The sequence below is a fragment of the Eubalaena glacialis genome, chromosome X (genome assembly GCF_028564815.1).
Source record: "Eubalaena glacialis isolate mEubGla1 chromosome X, mEubGla1.1.hap2.+ XY, whole genome shotgun sequence".
Classification (NCBI taxonomy): domain Eukaryota; kingdom Metazoa; phylum Chordata; class Mammalia; order Artiodactyla; family Balaenidae; genus Eubalaena; species Eubalaena glacialis.
Window position 1 is genome coordinate 15,450,844 of NC_083736.1, and position 13,514 is coordinate 15,464,357.

The following is a 13,514-nucleotide window of genomic DNA, read 5'->3' on the forward strand; positions in this document are numbered from 1 at the left end:
GCGGAGCAACTGGGCCCGTGCGCCACGGCTGCTGAGCCCACGTGCCACAACTGGTGAGGCCCATGGGCCTGGAGCCCATGTTCTGCAACGGGAGAAGCCACCGCAATGAGAAGCCTGAACACCGCAGCTAGGGGTAGCCTCTGCTCGCCGCAACTAGAGAGGGCCCGTGCGCAGCAGGGAAGACCCAACGCAACCAAAAATAAATAAATAAATAGATTTAAAAAAAAAAAAATGCAGTCAAGTCGCTAGAAGCTTTTGAGAATCAGGTCTCCCACAATTCCATCAGTGGACACTAACTGGCGACACAAAGAAATGAGCCAAATCATTGGCGCCTGGTGCTCAAAACCGAGAGCAGGAAAAGCAATTCTGAAAGTTTTGGAATGAAAAAGAGAAAACAGAAACAAAGCACGCAGAAGAGTGGAGATGATCTGGGATCCGTTCAGATGAGCGGTTCAGATGAGGTTAATGAATAAAAATCATACAGGCGCCCAAATACGCTACATTAGCAACAATTTGAAATGGGGAAAATAGAGCTCTCAGAAAATTACCACATAAGACACCACATCTCCCCAAATACTCCAAGTAAAATTTAAAACTTCAATTAGAGAATAGCTTGATACCGGAACATCAGCTGAGCAAGGAGATTTAGGCAGCAATGAACTTGAGTTTGAGAGGCCTAGGCTGGCCACATAGCCCTGTTTACACTTTCCCACATTGCACCACACTGTGGATTACGTTTAAACTCCAGGTCACAGGGGTTGGGGGGCAGGGGGAGAGGGCACAACTTCCCCCTCCCCCCGCTTCAATACAAGTGAAGGCCCCCAACACAGAGCCAAGCATGAAGCAGGCTCGTGCTGAATTGCCCCTCACCTCCTCCCCAGTACACACCCTCCAGATGCCCAGGGCAAAATGTGGGGTCTCTGTTATTGCAAAACTCATTTCACAACCAATCAGAAGAAAGACTGTAATGGAAAAACAGCTTCTTTATCCTTGCCGGTTCTCAGCTTTTACAAAGTTTGTTTACAGTGGAGTATAAATTAACCCAAGAAATTGAAATTGGATATAGCTCAGGCCTCCAAAGGTGACCCCAGTGGGCGGTGATCTGGGAGAGGCTGCCCTGTCTTGCCAGAGTTCTGGGAGGGTAAACCAAACGCAACCAGCCTCCTGCCTCTGCCTGGTCCTCTGGCAGCCCCACACACTCCTGTTTCCCCACCCCCGGCCCACCGTCAGCTCTCAAAGCTGCTGAAATCAGAATGACTCTGGAATTGCTATTACCAAACTTCTTACTTCACAGATAGAATTCAGAGCTCGCCATGGGCAAAATCGCCAAGTACACAGAATTTGTCTCTTTGAACCCATCTCCCTCTTTCCCAGATAACATTTGCTTTTTTTTTTTTTTTAAACATTTGTTTTTTAATAGCTGCTTCCAAGGGCTCACCCGTCCCCCCAGGCCTTTCCTCACACCAGGAGAAGGCTACCTCCTCACCCTCTGCGTGGGGCGCTTTATGTTCTTCAGGGGAGCTCCACTGAGAGGAAATATAGTCCATACACTTTCTCAAATGGGCAGCAGCTCTCTGAAATGAAATCCTCCAGCGTGATCAAGCGAATACGCCCCCAGAATGTAAAGGCAAAATAAAGTCTGCCTGATAGGAGAATGGATATACTTTCTGGGGTGCAAAATATTTCATCAATCCCAGGAGCTCTTCCAAAGAGATACCAGCAAAAGGTAAAATCTACTTGGCAGACAACAGCACAGGCTACTACCGCAGCAGCTTCTCCTCACCTTAACAGGATCATGGAGGAACAAAGAATCCCACTCAAGGCTATTTAAGAATGAGGAAATCATCAAACCTTTAACTGAAGCATATTGGCTCTAACTCAGCCCTTGGAGCCACAGACTGCCAACTTGTTCCTTTTTCCTTCCTCCACTGCTGGTTGGGGGCCTTTTATTTGCCAGGTACTGTGCTAGTTCTGGAATGGAATTGCCAAGAAGTTAGACCCAGTGCCTGCCCTCACGGAGGTGACAGCCACACAGAAAACACAGGCAAGAGAGAAAAGCCTAAGGATAAGTTCTGGGTGTAGGAGGCCCACCCCAAATCAGTAACTCTTGAAATGGGGCCTCGCATCCGTGTTTTAAGGAGCCCTTCAGGATTCTGATGCACTTCCCAGTTTGAGAACCACTGCTCTAGGCAGAAAACTTCATGACTTTCTAATCTGTGAGTCCCTTAGTCCCTTCACATGTGGTTTACACACAGGATTTCATTTTATAGTTCCAGGGGATAATAATAGTCTGCAAGGTAGATTATTGCTTAAGATAATGCTGGCTGCTGAAATGAATAAACCTAAAATTTCAGCAGCTTAACACAACAGAAATTTATTTCTGGCTCGTATTATAGGCCCACACAGGTGTCCATTCTGGCAGTGAGAGGAGGAGAGAATCTGCTCCGCTCAGTCATTGAGGGACCTAGGCTAGTGGAAGCTTTACCATCTTCATCACGAGGCTTCCAAGGTCACCTGGGAGTCAATATAGAGCCAGCAGGTGGGAGAAGAGAGCATAGAGAATCCACCCCTTTTTCATAAGCACCCTCAGCCAGAAGTAACACATATCACTTCCATTCACATTCCATTGGTAGTCATATGGGCCTCACCTAGATGCACGTGGTACAGAGAAATGTAGTTCCTGTCTGGAAAGTTGCTTCCCAGTCACCACTGCATACTCTGGAAAAGTTGTGTAAATTTCTGATGGGCAGTTGTCATCTCTACCACAGTAGGGGTTACAGTTTTGCAGGTGAACAAAGGTTTAGCCAGAATAAGAAACCGACTGAAAGTCATACAGCTTGTAAACCTGGAATGGGAATTCAAACCACAGGCTAATTCCATAGTGCTGCTCTTTAGAATACCTCACCATCATGTCCATGGTCACACCTCTGTGCTGGGCTGAATAATGCCCCCTCCCTCAAAAGATGTACACATCCTAATCCCTGGAACCTGTGACTATGTCATCTTACATGGCAAAAGCGACTTGGCAGATGTAATTAAGGATCTTCCTGGTGGGCTCAATGCAATCACAAGAGGCCTTATAAAAGAGGGAGGCTGTAGAGTTAAGGCCAAAGAGAAAAAAGGAGATGTGCTAATGGAACCAGAGGGTGGAGTGATGTGCCTCGAAGATGGAGGAAGAGGCCACTAGCCAAGGAACGCAGGCAGCCTTTAGAAGCTGGAAAAGGCAAGGAAACAGGCTCTCCCTGAAGCTTCCAGAAGGAACACAGCCCTGATAACACCTTGATTTTAGCCTTCTGACTTCCAGAGCTGTAAAAGAATAAATTTGTGCTGTTTTAAGCCACTAAGTTTGTGGCAATTTGTTACAGCAGCCCTGGGAAACTGATAACCCTCTCAGCACCATGGTTTTCTGTTGGATAACTTGGTAACAGACCCCTTTGGGCAACGCCTCGAGATCTCTCCCCTCCATTTTTTCCGCAGTCCCACCCAACAAGAAGCCCTTCCGTCACCTATGTCCTCCCAGTCCGCCCAGGAGGGGCAGAGCTGACAAGGAAAATGATGTGTCCTCATATTATCAGAACTTCACACAGAACCAAGATGTCAATCTAAGCATCATTTTAAAAGTACTAAAAGAAAATAACGCTTTAAAAGTTCTTGAAAACAGCCATTCATAATTCTTTTAAAAGCTCAGAAAACTAGGAATAGAGAGGTAAAGGTCTTCAACTTGATAAAGACCATCTATTAAAAAACCTACAACTAACATCATACTTAATGAAAGGTGAAAGACTGAATGCTTTCCCTCTAAGATCAGGAACAAGAAAAGGATGTCCATTCTAACCACTCTTATTGAACATAGTACCAGGAGTCCTAGCAAGCACATGGCAAGAAAAGGAAATAAGTTGCATACAGCTCAGAAAGAAAGATAGAAAACCACTCCCTGTTTGCAGATGACATTCTCTAAACAGAAAATTCCAAAGAATCTACAAAAAAAAGTCCTAGAACTAATAAGTGAATTCAGTAAGGTTGCAGATACAAGATAAACACACAAAAATGCTCATACCATTTACATATACTAACAATAAACATAAGGAAACCAAAATTAAAAACACAGTACCATTTACACTCACTACAAAGAAAATTAAATACTTAGGTATAATCTTAGAAAAACATATTCAGGATCTGTATCCTGAAAATTACAAAATGCTGATGAAAAAATCAAAGAAGAACTAAATAAATGGATGCTCATAGATTAGAATACTAAACTTAGTAAAGATGTCAATTATCCCCAAACTGAAATCTATAGGCTTAGTGCAATTACTATCAAAATCTCAGCAAGGATTTTTGGAGACATAGATAAGACTATAGTAAAACTTATATGAAAAGGCAAAAAACCTAGAATCACTAGAACAATTTTTTAAAAGAATAAAATTGGAGGAATCACTTTACCTGATATTAAGACTTACTATACAGCTACAGTAATCAAGACAGTGTGACACTGGCAGAGCGACAGACACATAGATCAATGGAACAGAACAAAGAACCCAGAAATAGACCTACACAAATGTGCCCAACTGATTTTTGACCAAGGTGCAAAAGCAATACAATGGAGGAAAGATAGACTTTTCAACACATGGTATTGCAGAAATTAGATATCCATAGGCAGAATAAATGAACCTTAACCTAAGTTTCACACCATGGACAAAAATTAACTCAAAATGGATCACAGACTTAAACACAAAACATAAAGCTATAAAACTTTTAGAAAAAAAATTAGGAGAAATCCTTTGGGACCTAGGCCTAGGCAAAGGGGAGGGGATGTGGCTTGCTGTTGGAAACTTCTTGGTGCTGGCCAGACCCCGGAGGGTATGTGATAATCCTTTGTTCTTGCAGCTGTCCACATAGGTCTGGTCACAATATTCTTGTAAACCTCCAACAAGATAATTCTTATTTTCTGTTATGCAACTTTTTATCTCTATATGAAGATCAAGCCTGGGAGGCAGAGCCTTGAGAAAGGGCTATTATGTATATTTCAGACTCTAGGCAACATTCTTTTAGGAAGGTGCAGAGCCAGCATGACTAAGCACAGGCAACAGAGCACAAAGGTTAGAGCTAGAGGAATAGATCCAATATGGAGTCAGGTTTGTTCTTCTCTGTTACAACAGGACCAGACATTTCACCAAAGATAATTTAAAGATGACAAATATGCACATGTAAGGATGTTCAATATCATTAGCCAGTAGAGAAATGTGAATTAAAACCAAAATGAGATATTATTGCACACCTATGGGAATGTGAAAATGTCTAAAATAAAAAATAGTGAAAACACTGAATGCTGATGAGAGAAAACTGATAACTCATATATTATTGGTGGAAATGTAAAATGGTGCAGCCACTCTGGAAAAGTTTGGCAGTTTCTTATAAACCTAGATATACATTTACCATACAACCTAGAATTTCACATATTCCAAAGAAAAGGAAAGTTATGTTTACTCAAAAACCTGTACACAAACGTTCATAGCAGCTATATTCATAATAGCCAAAGATGGGAAACAACCTGAATGTATTTCAATAGGTGAATGGTTAAACAAACTATGGTGCATCCATACCATGGAATACAACTCAGCAATAAAGAGGAATGAACTATTGATACAGGTGGCAACTTAAATGGACCCCAAGTGAATTATGCTAAATGAAAAAGGCAATCTCAAACAACTACATACTGTGATTTGATGTATATAACATTACTGAAATAACAAAACTATAGAGATGGACAGGGTCATTACCAGGGGTTAGGGACTGTGAGAGAGGAGTATGTGGCTATAAAGAAGTAGCACGAGGGAGCCTGGTGATGATGGAAGAGTCCTGTATCATGACTGTGATGGTAATTACTCGAAGTTACACACGTGATAAATTTTCATGAAGCGACACACACACAAATGAGTACAAGTATAACTGGCGATAACTGGCTATATGTGAATAAGCTCTGGTTTTGATATTATACTGTAGTTAAGCAAGATGTCAGCATTGATGGAGGTGGATTGTAGGATGCACAGAACCTTCCTGTACATGTCTTGGCAACTTCCTGTGAACCTGTAATTATTTCCAAATAAAAAGTTTACAAATAAAAATACGAAAGAATTCTTGACAGTTTACAAAATGATGTCACAAGCATCCTTTGATCTCATACGAGCCTCACAGTAACACAGGAGGATGCATAGAGTAGATTTCAATCCCATCTTACACGTGGACAATCAGATGCAGATAACCTCCGCTTTTATGATCACCCAATCCAAAGCTCTCTCCCCCTTCTCCCCACATAGTAGGCATGAAGTTTAATGTGAGGAATTCAACTATACCAAAAATGCCCCATTTCTTTGTATTCTTTGAATCAAAGCAAATCAGGCTCTAAATACCCATTCTGTCATGCTTGCAGGAAATCCAATCTTTGGCATTATTGGGTTCCCCCCTGCCTTGCCCTGGCATCACACAAAGATCTGGGAAGCTTCTCTGATACCCAGGAAATAGGCAAAGGGGATCTTCAGTTTACCATGATGGCAGCTACCATCACCATTTTCTTAGTACAGGTGGCATACAGATGTCTCCGTATCCAAGGTTCCAAACCTGACCAAGACACGATGCCCTGGGTGTAAAAACCTCCGAGATGCTTAAGGAAGGTACAATTCAGGATACCAGCGTTGGCCAAGTTTCCTCTAATGGAGGGACCATGACCTACCTCCCCTACTCCAGCCATCTCATTAAGAGATGTTTTTCCAATAAAATGTTACTTCTTATATTTAATAATTATTTATTATTTACGGTTACAGGAAACAAATTTTAAACAAATTTGCATACATGTTTTGTTGCTGTGATACATGAGAGACTGATCAATAAAAGACTGCCAAGCATAAAAGTATCAATGTATCACATCAGGATAAAATTCTGTGGGGGAAGTGAAATGGAAATATAATTTCAAGGAGTAAAAGGAATGAAGTAAAGTGTCTGATTGTTAAAGAGCTTGTCTTTTACTTTTTAAATGGATGATGGTGACTGTCACATCATAATGATTTTTTTTAACGTCTTTATTGGAGTAGAATTGCTTTACAGTGGTGCGTTAGCTTCTGCTGTATAACAAAGTGAATCAGCCATACGTATACACATATCCCCATATCCCATCCCTCTTGCAACTCCCTCCTACCCTCCCTATCCCACCCCTCTAGGTGGTCACAAAGCACCAAGCTGATCTCCCTGTTCCATGCAGCTGCTTCGCACCAGCCATCCATTCTACATTTGGTAGTGTATATATGTCCATGCCACTCTCTCACTTCATCCCAGCTTACCCTTCCCCCTCCCCGTATCCTCAAGTCCATTCTCTACATCTGCGTCTTTATTCCTGTCCTGCCACTGGGTTCTTCATAACCATTTTTTTTTTTTTAGATTCCATGTATATGTGTTAGCAGACGGTATTTGTTTTTCTCTTTCTGACTTACCTCACTCTGTATGACAGACTCTAGGTCCATCCACCTCACTACAAATAACTCCATTTCGTTTCTTTTTATGGCTGAGTAATATTCCATTGTATATATGTGCCACATCTTTATCCATTCACCTGTCGATGGACACTTAGGTTGCTTCCATGTCCTGGCTACCGTAAATAGTGCTGCAATGAACATTGTGGTCCATGTCTCTTTTTGAATTATGGTTTTCTCAGGGTATATGCCCAGTAGTGGGATTGCTGGGTCGTATGACAGTTCTATTTTTAGTTTCTTAAGGAACCTCCATACTGTTCTCCATAGTGGCTGTATCAATTTACATTCCCACCAACAGTGCAAGAGGGTTCCATTTTCTCCACACCCTCTCCAGCGTTCACTGTCTGTAGATTTTTTGATGATGGCCATTCTGACCGGTGTGAGATGATACCTCATTGTAGTTTTGATTTGCATTTCTCTAATGATTAGTGAGGTTGAGCATCCTTTCATGTGTTTGTTGGCAATCTGTATATCTTCTGTGGAGAAATGTCTATTTAGGTCTTCTGCCCATTTTTGGATTGGGTTGTGCCTTATGTGTTGAGGTGCTCCTATGCTGGGTGCGTTGGGTGCATAAATATTTACAATTGTTATATCTTCTTCTTGGATTGATCCCTTGATCATTATGTAGTGTCCTTCTTTGTCTCTTGTAATAGTCTTTATTTTAAAGTCTGTTTTGTCTGGTATGAGTATTGCTACTCCAGCTTTCTTTTGATTTCCATTTGCATGGAATGTCTTTTTCCATCCCCTCACTTTCAGTCTGTATGTGTCCCTAGGTCTGAAGTGGGTCTCTTGTAGACAGCATATATATGGCTCTTGTTTATGTATCCATTCAGCCAGTCTATGTCTTTTGGTTGGAGCATTTAATCCATTTACATTTAAGGTAATTATCGATATGTATGTTCCTATTACCATTTTCTTAATTGCTTTGGGTTTGTTATTGCAGGCCTTTTCCTTCTCGTTTCCTGCCTAGAGAAGTTCCTTTAGCATTTGTTATAAAGCTGGTTTGGTGGTGCTGAATTCTCTCAGCTTTTGCTTGTCTGTAAAGGTTTTTAATTTCTCCATTGAATCTGAATGAGATCCTTGCTGGGTAGAGTAATCTTGGTTGTAGGTTCTTCCCTTTCATCACTTGAAATATGTCCTGCCACACCCTTCTGGCTTGCAGAGTTTCTGCTGAAAGATCAGCTGTTAACCTTATGCGGATTCCCTTGTATGTTATTTGCTGCTTTTCCCTTGCTGTTTTAAATATTTTTTCTTTGTATTTAATTTTTGATAGTTTGATTAATATGTGCCTTGGCATGTTTCTCCTTGGATTTATCCGGTATGGGACTCTCTGTGCTTCCTGGACTTGATTGACTGTTTCCTTTCCCATATTAGGGAAGTTTTCAACTATAATCTCTTCAAATATTTTCTCAGTCCCTTTCTTTTTCTCTTCTTCTTCTGGGACCCCTATAATTCGAATGTTGGTGTGTTTAATGTTGTCCAAGAGGTCTCTGAGACTGCCTTCAATTCTTTTCATTCTTTTTTCTTTATTCTGCTCTGCAGTAGTTATTTCTACTGTTTTATCCTCCAGGTCACTTATCAGTTCTTCTGCCTCAGTTATTCTGCTATTGATTCCTTCTAGAGAATTTTTAATTTCATTTATTGTGTTGTTCATCAGTGTGTTTGCTCTTTAGTTCTTCTAGGTCCTTGTTAAACGTTTCTTGTATTTTCTCCATTCTATTTCCAAGATTTTGGATCATCTTTCCTATCATTACTCTGAATTCTTTTTCAGGTAGACTGCCTATTTCCTCTTCATTTGTTTGGTCTGGTGGGTTTTTACCTTGCTCCTTCCTCTGCTGTGTATTTCTCTGTCTTCTCATTTTGCTTAACATACTGTGTTTGGGGTCTCCTTTTCGCAGGTTGCAGGTTCGTAGTTCCTGTTGTTTTTGGTGTCTGCCCCCAGTGGCTAAGGTTGGTTCAGTGGGTTGTGTACGCTTCCTGGTGGAGGAGACTGGTGCCTGTGTTCTGGTGAATGAGGCTGGATCTTGTCTTTCTGGTGGGCAGGACTGGGTCCAGTGGTGTGTTTTGGGGTGTCTGTGAACTTATTATGATTTTAGGCAGCCTCTCTGCTAATGGGTGGGGTTGTGTTCCTATCTTGCTAGTTGTTTGGCATGGGGTGTCCAGCACTGGAGCTTGCTGGTCATTGAGTGGAGCTGGGTATTAGCGTTCAGACAGAGATCTCTGGGAGAGCTCTTGCCGATTGATATTACGTGGGGCAGGGAGGCCTCTGGTGGACCCATGTCCTCAATACGGCTCTCCCACCTCAGAGGCTCAGGCCTGACAGCCAACCAGAGCACCAAGACCCTGTCAGCCACACGGCTCAGAAGAAAAGGGAGAAAAAAAAGAAAGAAAAAATAAAATTATTAAAATAAAAAATAAAAAAATTATTAAAATAAAAAAATTTAAATGTACTAAAAAGAAAAAAAAAGAAGAGAGCAACCAAACCAATAAACAATTCTCCAATGATAACAAGCACTAAAAACTATACTAAAAAAAACCAGACAGACAGAACCCTAGGACAAATGGTAAAACCAAACCTATACAGACAAAATCACATGAAGAAGCATACACATACACACTCACAAAAAGAGAAAAAGGGGAAAAAATATATTTATATATATATTTTAAAAAAAGGAAAAGAGCAACCAAATCAATAAACAAATCTACCAATGATAATAAGCTCTAAATACTAAACTAAGATAAACATAAAACCAGAAACAAATTAGATGCAGAGAGCAAACCCCAAGCCTACAGTTGCTCCCAAAGTCCACCATCTCAATTTTGGGACGATTCGTTGTCTATTCAGGTATTCCACAGATGCGGGGTACATCAAATTGATTGTGTGGATTTAATCCGCTGCTCCTGAGGCTGCACGGAGAAATTTCCCTTTCTCTTCTTTGTTCGCACAGCTCCTGGGGTTCAGCTTTAGACTTGGCCCTGCCTCTGCATGTAGGTCACCCTCTGGCGTCTGTTCTTCGCCCAGACAGGACGGGGTTAAAGGAGCAGCTGCTTCGGGGGCTCTGGCTCACTCAGGCCGGGGGGAGGGAGGAGTACGGAATGTGGGGCGAGCCTGCGGCGGCAGAGGCCAGCATGACGCTGCAGCAGCCTGAGGCGCGCCGTGTGTTCTCCCGGGGAAGTTGTCCCTGCATCACGGAACCCTGGCAGTGGTGGGCTGCACAGGCTTCCGGGAGGGCAGGTGTGGATAGGACCTGTGCTTGCACGCAGTCTTCTTGGTGGCGGCAGCAGCAGCCTTAGCGTTTCATGCCCATCTCTTGTGTCCGCGCTGATAGCCGCGTCTTGCACCTGTCTCTGGAGCTCGTTCAGGCGGTGCTCTGCCTTCTGTGGGCAGACAGGGAAGGAATCCCCCCTCCTCGCTCAGCCCGAAACAATGGTCTCTTGACTCTTAGGCAGTTCCAGACTTTTCCCCGGACTCCCTCCTGGCTAGCTGTGGCGCACTAGCCCCCTTCAGGCTGTGTTCACGCAGCCAACCCCAGTCCTCTCCCTGGGGTCCGACCTCCGAAGCCCGAGCCTCAGCTCCCAGCCCACACCTGCCCCGGCGGGTGAGCAGACAAGCCTCTCGGGCTGGTGAGTGCCGGTTGGCACCGATCCTCTGTGCGGGAATCTCTCCGCTTTGCCCTCCGCACCCCTGTGGCTGCGCTCTCCTCCGTGGCTCCGAAGCTTCCCCCCCACCCACCCTCCGTCTCCGCCAGTGAAGGGGCTTCCTAGTGTGTGGAAACTTTTCCTCCTTCACAGCTCCCTCCCAGAGGTGCAGGTCCTGTCCCTATTCTTTCGTCTCTGTTTTTTCTTTTTTTCTTTTGCCCTACCCAGGTACGTGGGGAGTTTCTTGCCTTTTGGGAAGTCTGAGGTCTTCTGCCAGCGTTCAGTAGGTGTTCTGTAGGAGCTGTTCCACATGTAGATGTATTTTTGATGTATTTGTGGGGAGGAAGGTGATCTCCACGTCTTACTCCTCCGCGATCTTGAAGGTCCCCACCCATAATGATGTTTTGATACCAGCAAGTACAGTATGAGTTTTATTTTTAAATATCAATAGTTACAATATATTATTGTATATTACATCTTTTAGAATTATAATATTTAAACTTATAAAGGATTTTAGATATCAACTTTAGAAGCGTGAGGGAATATGTAGTTTTTCAAAATTCTTTTAGAGGACATGCAAGCAGAAAAAGATTTGGAAGCTCACTGATTTAGACCAAAGTTTCCTCAGTGTGGTATTCAATACAGAGACATCTCTTCACATGGAAAACAAGATGATTTTACTTGGCATGATGATGGTCCACAGACTTCACTTGCCCAACATTTACATCTTCCTGCTTCTCCTCCACCATCTGCCCTTTGCCCTGTCTTACTGTGAGACTCCTCAGCACTGACTCTGCAGCCCTCCCCTACACCTTCCCATCTCTACCTCTTACAGTGCCCCTTCCTGGTTCTTAATGCTGCCCTCAAATGGCTTCCTTCTCAGTACCCTTCTTTAACTACTACTGCACTTTAATTCTAGCCCAGTCCTCTGCCTCCTCCAGCCTCCCCATCTCCCTTACAGAACTCCTTCTAAGACTCTTCCCTTCTCTCAGCATTCTAGTCCTTTATGAGTCACAGCCAGTCACAGCCTCAGCTTGCCTACAATCTCTCACCCCCTAGACACTGTTCCCTGGTTATACATGGAAATAGACAAACATCATGAAGATGGTTCAGAAGTGACTGAATCTCAAAAACCACTGCTTTAAACATAATGCATGTGGATCTGAACAAGATGCTTGACCAGTCCCTTATTATATCCACACAGAAAAAATATAGACATGTGGTTAGATAAAAATACAGTGAGGTAGATCCATTTATCTGGAGAGATTTGGAATTAGGTCACTCTAAATGTGATGGCATATGATCAGAGCTGAAGGAGAAAAACAGGCAATAAGTGAGGAGAGTAGAGGATGAAGAGATCTCTGTGGGCTTGGCCAATCAGGGAAGCCTACCTGGAGAAGATAGGCTATGATTTGGGTGTCAGCCACTGCCCTGTTGTAGTTCTATCTCAGCTGTCTCCAAAGGTCACCCAGATACATTGGGTTATTCCACCATTCCTCAGAGCTTGCACATGCCAGTCTGGGATTTGTAGATGTCCTCCTGATACTCTTCATTGAAATACCTGGAAATGATAAACCCGTTGGTATTCAGTGACAGTCTCTGTATCAGCCAGCTATTGCTGCATAACTATTATACAATCACAAATATTTCAGTGTTCAAAATAAGCATTTATTTCTCACACACCATTAGTTTGCCTGGGGCCCAGAAGAACTAGCTTGAGTTCAGCTAGAAGGCCCTCCTTCAAGCTGTAGGTCCACTGGGATTGGTTCCTTGTAATGGGCTGGGCTCTAGTCTCTCCCACATGGGTTAATTCTTGGGCCTAGGCTGAATAATCAGAACCCAGGGGAAGCTCTTCTCATGAACATGGCAAAAGCATGAGAGAGGGAAAATAGAAACACGTGAGGCCTCTTAAGGCTTTGGTTCAAAACCGAACTTGTGCTGCTTCTTCCCCTATTCTGTTGTCCAAAGTAAGTCTCAAGGCCAAGCCCAAAATCAAGGGGTAGGGAAACCCATTTTCCCTTTTGTAAGAGAAGATGCAAAATTACAAGGCAAAGGGCATGGATACAGGGAGGGATGTAGAACTGGGGCTAATTAAGCCAACTTCCCACAATCTTCCATCTGCTTACTTGGGTCTGAAACTGAGCAGGACCCTGTGGGGCTCCTGGGCACAAAAGCCTTTCTGTGTCCCCCATTTCTTGTTTGTAGGAAGTAGGCTTCATTCAGCCTCCACGATCTTCTGTGAGTTCCAAAGGACAATTCAAACAGTTGCTAATCAGGCAAGGGAGGTGATGTGGAGACAAGGGAGAAGCAGTCAAAAAACAATAGTGCAGCCTTGGGGCAGGGTCCTGGTTC

At 43.1% G+C, this 13,514-nt stretch overlaps 1 protein-coding gene across 5 annotated transcripts in view; it reads right to left on the reverse strand.

Annotated features, from left to right (window-relative positions):
• Positions 1–13,514, reverse strand: part of RAI2 (retinoic acid induced 2) — a 402,411-nt gene that overhangs the window by 316,918 nt on the left and 71,979 nt on the right. For 4 of the 5 annotated variants that reach the window (XM_061178094.1, XM_061178091.1, XM_061178090.1 and 1 more), the window contains exon 3: positions 12,554–12,723. The exons of the other annotated variant lie outside the window; for it this stretch is intronic. The gene's annotated coding sequence lies outside the window, so the exon portion shown is untranslated. The remainder of the gene's footprint in view (positions 1–12,553; positions 12,724–13,514) is intronic. 5 annotated transcript variants of the gene reach the window in all.